General features: G+C 38.3%; 1 long non-coding RNA gene across 2 annotated transcripts in view; it reads left to right on the plus strand.

Annotated features, from left to right (window-relative positions):
• The window catches only part of LOC117063230, a 56,388-nt gene extending 49,477 nt beyond the window's left edge, over positions 1-6,911 (plus strand). For both annotated transcript variants that reach the window (XR_004428820.1, XR_004428821.1), the window contains exon 6: positions 4,875-6,911. This is a non-coding gene — a long non-coding RNA (uncharacterized LOC117063230). The remainder of the gene's footprint in view (positions 1-4,874) is intronic.
• The last annotated feature ends 4,558 nt before the right edge of the window (positions 6,912-11,469 follow it).

The following is an 11,469-nucleotide window of genomic DNA, read 5'->3' on the forward strand; positions in this document are numbered from 1 at the left end:
GGCTCTGCCATTGCTTAGTTGAAAGACCTTAAGTTACTGTCTTTCTCCAAGCCTTTAAATTTTAAATAAGATATTGAACTTGGCTTTATCTTGTCCCAGATTTTTATAATCCTAGAAGAGAATCAGCCTTCAATATATTCATTTTTGAAATATTTAGTACACTGGTGCATTACTTAAAACAGCAGATGGGAAAAATTAAATATAATCTCATAGATTTATGTGGAAAATTCAGTATCATCTTAGAATTCTGGAAATTGTGTTTAACTTTACCATTATAGAAATTATGTTAGATTTCATTTCTCTTACCCTTTGTCAGATCAACACTTTGACTGTGTGAGATATGATTAACAAAAAGGAAAACTACCCTCACTGGAAGTTGTTAAAGGAAAGGCAATGTAAATGAAAAAAAAGAAAAAGAATTTCTAAAAGTTTTATCAGACAAAAATTTAATTGAATCAATGGGGCAATCTGGAGTTCTGGATGATTCTGTTAACTGAAGTTTGCAATCATTTTAATTTTATTTTTATTCATTTATTTACTTATTTATTTTGAGACAGTCTCATACTGTTACCAGGCTGGAATGCAGTGGCGCGATCTCGGCTTACTGCAACCTCTGCCTCCTGGGATCAAGCGATTCTCATGCCTCAGCTTCCTGAGTAGCTGGGATTACATGCATGCGCCACCACACCAAGCTAATTTGTTTGTTTGTTTGTTTGAGACGGAGTATTGCTCTGTCGTCCAGGCTGGATTGCAGTGGTGTGATCTTGGCTCACTGCAAGCTCCATCTCCTGGGTTCACGCCATTCTCCTGGCTCAGCCTCCCAAGTAGCTGGGACTACAGGCATCCGCCACCACACCCAGCCAATTTTTTGTATTTTTAGTAGAGACGGGGTTTCACTGTGTTAGCCAGGATGGTCTCGATCTCCTGACCTTGTGATCTGCCCGCCTCAGCCTCCCAAAGTCCTGGGATTACGGGCGTGAGCCACCGCGCCTGGCTGTTTTTTTGTATTTTTATAGAGATGGGGTTTCACCATGTTGGCCAGGCTGATCTTGAACTCCTGACCTCAGGTGACCCGCCTGCCTCAGCCCTCCAAAGTGCTGGGATTACAGGCATCAACCACTGCACCTGGCCTAGTTTTTAAAAAATTTCTTATTTAACACCTATAAAGCTTCTGGAGTATAATTATTTTAAACGTTGTTTGAATATTTTCTAAAACGTTAATAAAAATGGCACTATTTCAATATATTTTCTTACCTTAATAAAGTGTATGCGGAATATCATTACATTTTATAAATAAACATGTACCTTATTATCAAGTCTTATGTAATACAGTAATGTCTCCCATTTTCCACGTATTTAGTTACACAGTCAACTGAAGTCTGGAAATATTAAATGGAAAAACTCCAGAAATAAACAATGCTTAAGTTTTAAATTGTGTGTCATTCTGAGTAGCATGATGAAATCTTGCACCATCTTGCCTAGGATAGCAGTCATCTCTTTGTCCATTGTATCTATGCTGTAGACACTATCTGCTTGTTAGTTACTTAGTAGCCATCATGGTTATCAGATTCACTGTTCCAGGATCATAGTACTTGTGTTCAAGTAATCCTTGTTTAATTCATAATGGCCCCAAGCCGCAAGAGTAGTGCTGCCTGCATTTTTTTAAATTGTTTTATTTTACTATTATTCTTCTTAATCTTACTGTGCCTAATTTACAAATAAAACTTTATCATATGTATGTATAGGAAAGCACATAGCATATATATATAAAGTTTCATACTATCCACAGTTTCAGGCATTCAGTGGCGGTCTTGGAAGGTATCTCCTGTGGATAAGGGTGAACTACTACTGTATTCTGTAATGTAGGTATAGAGGTTTTAAAAATTGTGCTGAATGTGTTTTAAGTCAAGGATGTTTGATTGCAGTTTTTCCTAAGATTGACTTTTTTTTTTTGGAAGTCGAGTGCTAGTGACTACTGCAAGTTAACTAAAACTTCAACTTGAATCTTCACTTCCTTTAAGCAAAATTTCACTTCATTCCAAACTGAACAAAATTACGTTGTATTTATGATTTCACTACACATTTGAAAGATGCACACTCCAAAGGATTCAAATTACAACCTTTTCCATTATAGGCCTAGTGGTTGTTAGCAGGCTATGTATTTGTAAATCTCTGCTACTGCCAGAAATTGTTTGGTTCAGAGGGGATTGGGTTATCAAGAATGACTGCTGCTTTTGTTCATGGCTGTGTTGTGTATAAGTGATAGAGTTGGACAGTTTTATTCATATGCAAATCTTTTTTTTGGTTTGAGATGGAGTCTCGCTTTGTCGCTCAGGCTGGAGTGCAGTGGCACTATCTCGGCTCACTGCAAGCTCCGCCTCCTGGGTTAATGCCATTCTCCTGCCTCAGCCTCCTGAGTAGCTGGGACTACAGGCGCCCGCCACCAGGCCTGGCTAATTTTTTTTTTTCTATTTTTAGTAGAGACGGGGTTTCACCATGTTAGCCAAGATGGTCTGGATCTCCTGACCTTGTGATCCGCCTGCCTCAGCCTCCCAAAGTGCTGGGATTACAGGCGTGAGCCACCACGCCCCATCGCAAATCTACTTTTTAATAGCATGATGATCTGAGATGATAATTTGAGGTTTCAAGTTCTGAAAAGAAGAATGAATATAGTTTTATTTAATCTAAAATAGTTATTGTTAAAATACTACTTTTAAATGCCTTAAGCATTTTCTACTTGCATTTTTAAAGTGACATTATCTTTATTTTTAAGGGCCTATTTTAGGCCCAGTACTTCACTATAGTCTATAAAAGATGGTCCCTGTCAGCAAAGAACTGTAACCTATATGGAAGTATTATGCTAACATACAAGAAACAAGCAGAGAATAATGGAATGTAAACTCTGGCTTGCTAACTTACGTGTGGTAGAAGCTTGAAGGAAATGTGGACTTAAACTTATCAGAGAAGACTTGTAAGAGGATATGAAAGGCAAGCTGGGCTGAAAAAGTGGTTAAGATTGATTATGTGAAATGAAGGAATGATAACTTGCAAGTGCAGAAAACAACACGAACCAAGACATGATGAAGTAGCAAGGAGTAAAGTAGATACAGTAGAATGAAGGCAAAGAGTAGGTACTAGAGAATTGAGTAGGGAAATGAATATAACCATGTTTGAGATTGTTTTCTTTCCTTTGCATAAGGTACCCTCATTTCTAATCAAAGAAAACAAGGGTAGTCAGATTGCCTGCAGCCCTTCCAGAGCCATGGTGTGTTGCTTTGAAGAAAAAAAAAAAAAAAAAAAACTTGTAGGAAATACTGGAAGGAAACCTAGGCATAAATAAGTTTACCCTAAATAATTGGGGGTCTGTGGCTTTTAACTCAGCAAATCAGGTGAGAAATCTTGAGAGGAAAGGGTTAACTAGGCAAAATGCTATATCTAGGATATTTTTTGCCTTAAGTAAGATTGACTTTACCACTATGGGAGTAATTGTGAATGAATACCATAATACTGTTGTTAAGCCAAAGAGAAGTAATACTTTTTCAAACCTCACTCAGATTTTCATACGAGCCTTAGCTCAAGTTATTTACTCCTAGAATGTCCTTTCCCTCATCTTCAGTTGTCTAAAACTTAAGCTGTTTAACCCCTCCATGAAATTTTTCTAGTTCACTTTTCCTCCTCAGCCAAAAATACCATTTCTCTTATTTAAACTTCCATACCTGACTTAGAACAAATACATCCTGTCTTATAGGAAGGGGCCATCTTATTTTTTATTGTATATTCTGCAAGTCTAGCCTAGTGTCTTAAACATAGTGGGTATAGAATAAGTGACCATTGATTGCTGAAAATCAGCAGTAATACCTTTATGGTAAAGTGGTAGAAAGGCTGCATACCTGCTAAATACAGAAATATGCAGGTTATTTTCTGATAATTTAGGAGTGCTCTCTACCTTTTACTACTTCACTGATCAAAGCTCTTCTCATTCTATGTCAGCTATTAACATTCATTCCTTAGGTCTCAGGTACCTTAAAATGTCTTTTTTTTTTTTTTTTTTTTTTTTTTTTCCAGCAAAACCAGAAACATGTGGGTAGGGGTGTGAATAATCAGGCTTGTGAAATTTTGATATCCTTTTGGAGGTCATTATTGATCCAATTGATCATTTCTAACCTTTCCAATGAAGTGTGAAATTCTATAAAGTGTAACTGTTATTTTTTGGCCTTTATTTGTGTATCTCTGAGGAGATAGGACGTGGTGGTAGAATAAAGAATCCTTACGTTTAAAAATACTTTTCAAGAAACACCATTACCATAATCACAGAAACAAAAGCATTGAGGATCTGCTATAATTCTTTAAGGTAGCTCTAAAATTAATGGAATGTTTTTGAATGCCTAAACTTACTGGAGCCACCTTATTGAGTGATATAGGCTTTCTCATAAACTTTCTTGGACAATTTTATAGGAGACCAAATGTCTTTCCTCCTCCTCCCAGCTCAGCCCTTCAAAAAGAAACCAAGTCACACCAAAACTTTCAAAAAAATCTAAGAAGGCAAAGAAAGTTGTGCATCAAATAAGTACCATTTGTTTACTGCTATGACATTTAAATCATTTATAATAAAGATATATTTTTATGTACCCTTATACAGCATTTATATAAAATTTATAGGACATTTCTATCTGTTTTCCAGAACCCAATGTATAAGTTACATTGATTGAAAAGCCTGTTGCTGTTGGTTTTGGTTTGGCTTTGAGGGTGGTTGACATATTTGTTATATTTACCTTTTAACCAAAAGTCAAGAATTCAACCAGCAATTAAATAATAATTCCTGTGGTAAAGCACTTTCCCTTCTATATTGATTTTCTTTATGACCTGTTTTCCAGGTGTAAATTTTGATACCGTCATTACCGCCCTCCCCTCAAAAAAGGTGAGAACTGACTAAACTACTGGTACTTAGACCATGTGCAGAAGGAACTGAAAATGGAAACAGAAACACGTCTGTACAGAGCAGAGTGTCAGACAATAGCTCACTTTGGTAGAGGGCAATAAATGCCACATGAGATGATCACCTCAGCAGAAAACTGTAAGTAACGGGGACTTGCAGGAGAATTGAACAGTTGTTTCTGCTGACTCAGTAAAAATGTCTTCATTTTATAATTTGTGGCCTGCATGCTTGTAAATTAAGATGCATTGAGTTGTCAAGTAATGGACTTGTCTGGTTTGTAGGTAGGAATTTAAGCCAAAATTGAATGCAACATTCCCCCAAAAGTAACCTGGGATCTGTGCTATAAAGCCTAAGGCAAAGGTTACATGAATTTGGATTACTAGGTTAGAAGTAGGCTATTGAGCCTTTGCCTAGAAAACCAATTAGAGGATTTTAGTCTTGATACAGCAGGGAATAGGGAGGCATTATAGGCTATTGATTTGTTTGGAATTAAATGTGGCAATACTATATATAGAAATGTCTGAGAAATAAAGTATGATAGCAAGGAAACTGGGCATGTGACTATTGTAGTAATCTAGGGGTGAAGAAAACCTGAACAGCAATAGTGGCATGAGAATGGAGGTGAAAGAATAAATTTAAGATATTTCAAAGGAAAAAATTGTTGAATATCATGATGGGTTGAATAAAAGGGAGGTGTAAAAGATTATACATTTTCTGTAATGGAAGACAATGGAGTTATCACTGAAAGAAAGGAGATAGTTAAGAAACTAGTTTAAGGCTGGGTGCGGTGGCTCATGCCTGTAATCTTAACACTTGGGGAAGCAGAGGTGGTTGAATCACTTGAGGTCAGGAGTTCAAGACCAGCCTGGCCAACATGGTGAAACCCCACCTCTACTAAAAATACAAAAATCAGTCAGACGTGGTGGCTCATGCCTGTAATCCCAGCTACTCAGGAGACTGAGGCAGGAGAATCGCTTGAAACTGGGCAGTGGAGACTGCAGTGAGCCAAGATCATGCCATTGCACTCAAGCCTGGGTGATAGAGTGACTCTGTCAAAAGAAAAAAAGAAAAGAAACTAGTTTAAGAGGGGGAAAATGTGTTCCATTTCTGCAATGTATTTAAGGTGATATTTAGACATTAAGCTTGAAATGTCTTCATTTAAGGTCGCTGGATATACAGAACTGGAATTCTATGTAAAAGTCAGGCTGGAGAGGTAAATTTGGCAGTTACATAAGGCCGATAAGGGTAGAAAAGCTCACTGAAGCTCTTTATGAAGGACAGTAGTGGGTCCCTTTTAAAAAAATATATGAACACACATTTATGTAAATAAACTATCATTAGGTATGTAATCTTAAACATTTCTAGAATTGAATAAGAACTCTTCCTTTTTTCCTTAGAGTATCATATCTCAAGCCTGTGCCTGTTAGAAAACCCCTACACTTACATCAATTATGAGAGTCAATGACTGAAATGTGTTAATACTCTTGAACCTTTCCTTCTCTTAATAAAACCAAGATCTTTCCCAGTTTTAGGCTAAGGGAATGAAATTGAGAACTTAAAGTCAAATAATTCAGTCAGTTAAAACTTTATAAAATTGACATGGCTTTAATTTCTCAAATGGAAAGCAAGTAATTGAATTGGGGGAAGTGTGCTGGTCTCCAGTTTCAAGAAACAGTACAGCACAAAGACCTGGCATTCTAGCTGAAGAGCTGTAATAATAAACAGAAATTTGAAAACCAGGAAGACAAGTTTTCCAAGAGTGCAACTGTGGCATTTCAAAGGAGATTTAACAAGAAATTCCGGAAGATGGCCAAAAATAGGTTTAGATAATTGAGATTCTCTATTTGAATACTTGTTTTTGATGGAGAAACATACTTAAGAGGAAATGAAGGTTCTGTCTAAGATCTGAAACTTTTTGTCACCCTAAAGCAGGTTTGCTTCTGAAAACTATTAGCAAAAAAAAAAAAAAATCAAATAGGAATTCAGTGCTGCTTAGATTGTAGGAGTTTAAAAAGTGACCAACACAACCTTTTTAGAAAATTAATTGAAAGCAAATATTTTTGTTTTCTAGGAGCAAAACCTTGTTTTCTAGGATTCCTATTCGTAAAATTAAAGTATCACTGTTTACCCAGTTATTACTTCCATGAAAAATAGCCTTCCAGCATCAGACAGAAATACGATGTTACTCTACATCTTTAATTGTTTTTTATTCCAGTCATAAAACAGCTTCTGAAATTGACTTTTAATATGGTCTATTTTAATGATATGTAAGGAAACATAAAATGTTAATCTGCGTTTTCAAATTAGCCTTGTAAAACCTCAGTAATATGTCTTCTGGATATATCAGGATCTTTTGGACCATTTTACCTTAATTCTTGAACCACTTGATTAATCCAAATTCAGTAAACTTATGACCTCAAATTGAGTTACCCAGAACTAGGAATATTTCTGTATTTCATCCTACTTACATCTGATTTACATGCCTGGTCTGCTAACTTCTCCTTTCTTTTCATGACTCCTAAGTTATGGAGGTAAGTGAAGATTTACTATCAATTATACTCATTTTGAACTTATATTCTCTTAGTTTTTTTAATTGCTAAGCGTTCTGGTAGCATTATATTATTCTTAGCAAATTAAGTATATCCCAATTTTAACTGGACTATTTTACTATGCTTAAACATACAATTTTGTGTAATTTGCAACAAGTTTATATCCCTATATACATCTATATTTTCATCTCCTTTCCGTATGGCATTACGCAAGTAAACTTCTTTTTTTTTTTTTTTTTAATGGAATCTCATTTCTTTGCCCAGGCTGGAGGGCAATGGTGCAATCTCAGCTTACTGCAACCTCTGCCTCCCAGATTCAAGCAATTCTCCTGCCTCAGCCTCCCCAGTAGCTGAAATTATAGGTGCCTCCCACCACACCTGGCTAATTTTTGTATTTTTAGTAGAGATGGGGTTTCACCATGTTGGTCAGGTTGGTCTCAAACTCCTGACCTCAAGTGATCCACCCACCTTGGCCTCCCAAAGTGCTGGAATTACAGGCACAAGCCACTGCACCTGGTCCCAAGTAAACTTCTAACTAAAAATACTCTTTCTGTAATCTGTAACTTGAGTCAACTCTTTCAGATTGTATTATTTAAATTATCCTCATCCGTCTTTGAATCTACTATAAATCTTGTTTTTCCAAGCATCTATTTACTGAGACTGTAGTTTACAAATGTTTCAGTTCAGCTCACTTGAGCTTGTTAGATGACCAGGACGGTGGGGGAGTATGAAGACCACTATAACACAGTCTCAGTCTTCATCTTAAAATAACTCATGGAACCTTAAACATTGCAGCCAGATTTCCTCAGAGGTCTCTTATTACCAAAAGGGTAGACCAGGTGCAATGGCACACACCTGTAATCACAACACTTTAGAAGGGTGAGATGGAAGGATTGCTTGCGCCCAGAAGTTTAAGACTAGCCTGGGCAACATAGTAAGACTTCATATTTACAAAAACATTTAAATATTAGCCAGGCATGGTGGCATGCATTTGCAGTCCGAGGTACTCAGGAGGCTGAGGCTAGAGGATAGCTTGGGCTCTGGATTTTGAGGTTACAGTGAACTATGATAGCATCACTGCACTCTAGCTGGGTGACAGGGTGAAATCCCGCTTTAAAGAAAAAAGCATAAAACAAGGCCGGGCGCGGTGGCTCAAGCCTGTAATCCCAGCACTTTGGGGGGCCGAGACGGGCGGATCACGAGGTCAGGAGATCGAGACCATCCTGGCTAACACGGTGAAACCCCGTCTCTACTAAAAATACAAAAAAAAAAAAAAACCTAGCCGGGCGAGGTGGCGAGCGCCTGTAGTCCCAGCTACTCCGGAGGCTGAGGCAGGAGAATGGCGTAAACCCGGGAGGCGGAGCTTGCAGTGAGCTGAGATCCGGCCACTGCACTCCAGCCTGGGGGACAGAGCAAGACTCCGTCTCAAAAAAAAAAAAGCATAAAACAAATCTCTCCTATTTGGCCTCATATGCATGAACCTGAAGAAATTCACGTTCTTTCCAGAAGTGTTGTGAGATGATGAATAATAATATGAAATGAAACAGTTATTTGGTATGTTTTACCCTACTGATAAAAAGCCATTTGTTTAATAAAAAGCCATTTGCTTTAATGATTTCTGGATTTTGAGGTGTTGGTGTGAAATCTGAAGGTGCAGAAGACTACCTACCTAAAAGCCTTGTGTGGTTAGACAAGTCTTAAGCGCATTTTAGTTTTGGGAGGAAGGTCCTATTTATTTTGCTATCTGTTTAGTTCTGTTTTCATTCTGTGCCATGCTTAATATCGATTTTCCATTTTCACCCATATAAGATTTTTAGCCTTTTATCCATGAAAATTTTTTTTTTTTTTTTTTTTTTTTTTTTTTTTTTTTTTTGAGACGGAGTCTCGCTCTGTCCCCCAGGCTGGAGTGCAGTGGCCGGATCTCAGCTCACTGCAAGCTCCGCCTCCCGGGTTTACGCCATTCTCCTGCCTCAGCCTCCGGAGTAGCTGGGACTACAGGCGCCCGCCACCTCGCCCGGCTCGTTTTTTATATTTTTTAGTAGAGACGGGGTTTCACCGTGTTAGCCAGGATGGTCTTGATCTCCTGACCTCGTGATCCGCCCGTCTCGGCCTCCCAAAGTGCTGGGATTACAGGCTTGAGCCACCGCGCCCGGCCGAAAATATTTTTATGATTGGATCTCATAGTTTAGTTAAATATTAAGGTATTTTAGACGATGAGGTTTTTTGATAAAATTTGTACTTTTCATTTATAATAGGCCCAACAGAAACCCTTTTTTTTTTTTTTTGAGACAGAGTCCCATTCTGTCACCTAGGTTGGAGTGCAATGGCATGATCTCGGCGGAGGCTGCAACCTCCGCCTTCTGGGCTCAAGCCATTCTCCTGCCTCAACCTCCTGAGTAACTGGGGACTATAGGCACCTACCACCATGCCCAGCCAATTTTTGTAATTTTTGGTGGAGACGGGGTTTCACCATGTTGGCCAGGCTGGTCTCCTGACCTCAGGTGATCCACCCACCGCAGCCTCCCAGAGTGCTGGGATTACAGACGTGAGCCACCTCGCCCAGCCAGAAATCCTAATAAGTCTTGAGGTATAGTTCTACAGCAAAGCCAGTGATTGTGATTTTTGTTGGTTTTTTTTTAAATAGGGAGATGGGGGTCTCACTCTGTTGCCCAAGCTGATCTCGAACTCCTGGGCTCAAGGATCCTTCTGCCTTGGACTCTCAAAATGCTGGGATTATAACCACCAAGCCCAGCCCAGTATGTTTTAAAAAACATAAAAAACTTATGTTTTTTACTAGGTCATCGATATTCCCGAAATCTAAGTATTTTTAGTAATTTTTAAATTTCCTATCTTTATTTCTGAGCATTTGCTTAAAAATGCTAAGTCTGATGCCACATTGCTGTCTCCCATGAGTCCTTTGGTTCCAAGAAGGTAATAAAATTTCATAAATGTATTTTCGAAAACTTCCTCACAGTAGCTTCTACATTGCTAAACTTGCCATTACAGTCAACTTCCCTAGCACAGAGGAAAAATAGCAGTAGAATATAGAAGATTGAGTGCTCTTAGCAAATCCTTTATTACCCCAGCATAGTCTCTAGTGGTGTAATTCTCTATTGATGTGAACATTTCTATTATTTATGATACAGAATCAGTACAAAAGTTTATAAACCAATGAAGTTTGTCACTTGTAAATGGTATAAAGGACAAATTAGAAACAGATTATGATTTCCTAAACCATATATTTCTCAAGCTGCTTTCTTGTGACCATTTTATACTACTTCAGGCTCTTGATTTCAAATACATTTTTAAAGCAACCTAAATAGGCCAGGCACAGTGGCTCACGCCTGTAATCCCAGCACTTTGGGAGGCTGAGGCAGGCGGATCACCTGAGGTCAGGAGTTCAAGACCAGCCTAGGCAATATGGTGAAACACCATCTCTACCAAAAATACAGAAAATTAGCTGGGCATGATGGCATGCACCTGTAATCCCAGCTACTCAGGAGGCTGAGATGGGATGATCACTTGAGCCTGGGACATTGAGGTTGCAATGAGCTGAAATTGCACTATTGCACTCCAACCTGGGTAACAGAGTGAGACCCTGTCTCAAAAAAAAAAAAAAAAAAAGCAGCCTAAATTAATCTTGACTTTACCATACCCTAAGAACTCTTTGCAATTACAACTTGGATATTAAATCCAAGAGTAAAATTAAGCATTAGAGCTCTTTTTCAGAAAAGATTTGTAGGGAGAACTTCTAATCACTTATAAGGTAAATTATTGAGGTTCAAGAATCGTAAGCTAAAATCTTGGTGCCTTGGCTAGGCATGGTGGCTCACACCTGTAATCCCAGTGCTCTGGGAGGCCAAAGTGGGAGAATCACTTAAGGCCAGGAGTTTGAGACCACCCTGGACAACATGTGAGACCTCGTCTCTACAAAAAATAAAAAATAATTACCCTGGCATGGTGGTATGCGCCTGTAGTCCCAGC

Source organism: Trachypithecus francoisi, unplaced genomic scaffold (genome assembly GCF_009764315.1).
Source record: "Trachypithecus francoisi isolate TF-2019V2 unplaced genomic scaffold, Tfra_2.0 Lachesis_group18, whole genome shotgun sequence".
Lineage (NCBI taxonomy): Eukaryota > Metazoa > Chordata > Mammalia > Primates > Cercopithecidae > Trachypithecus > Trachypithecus francoisi.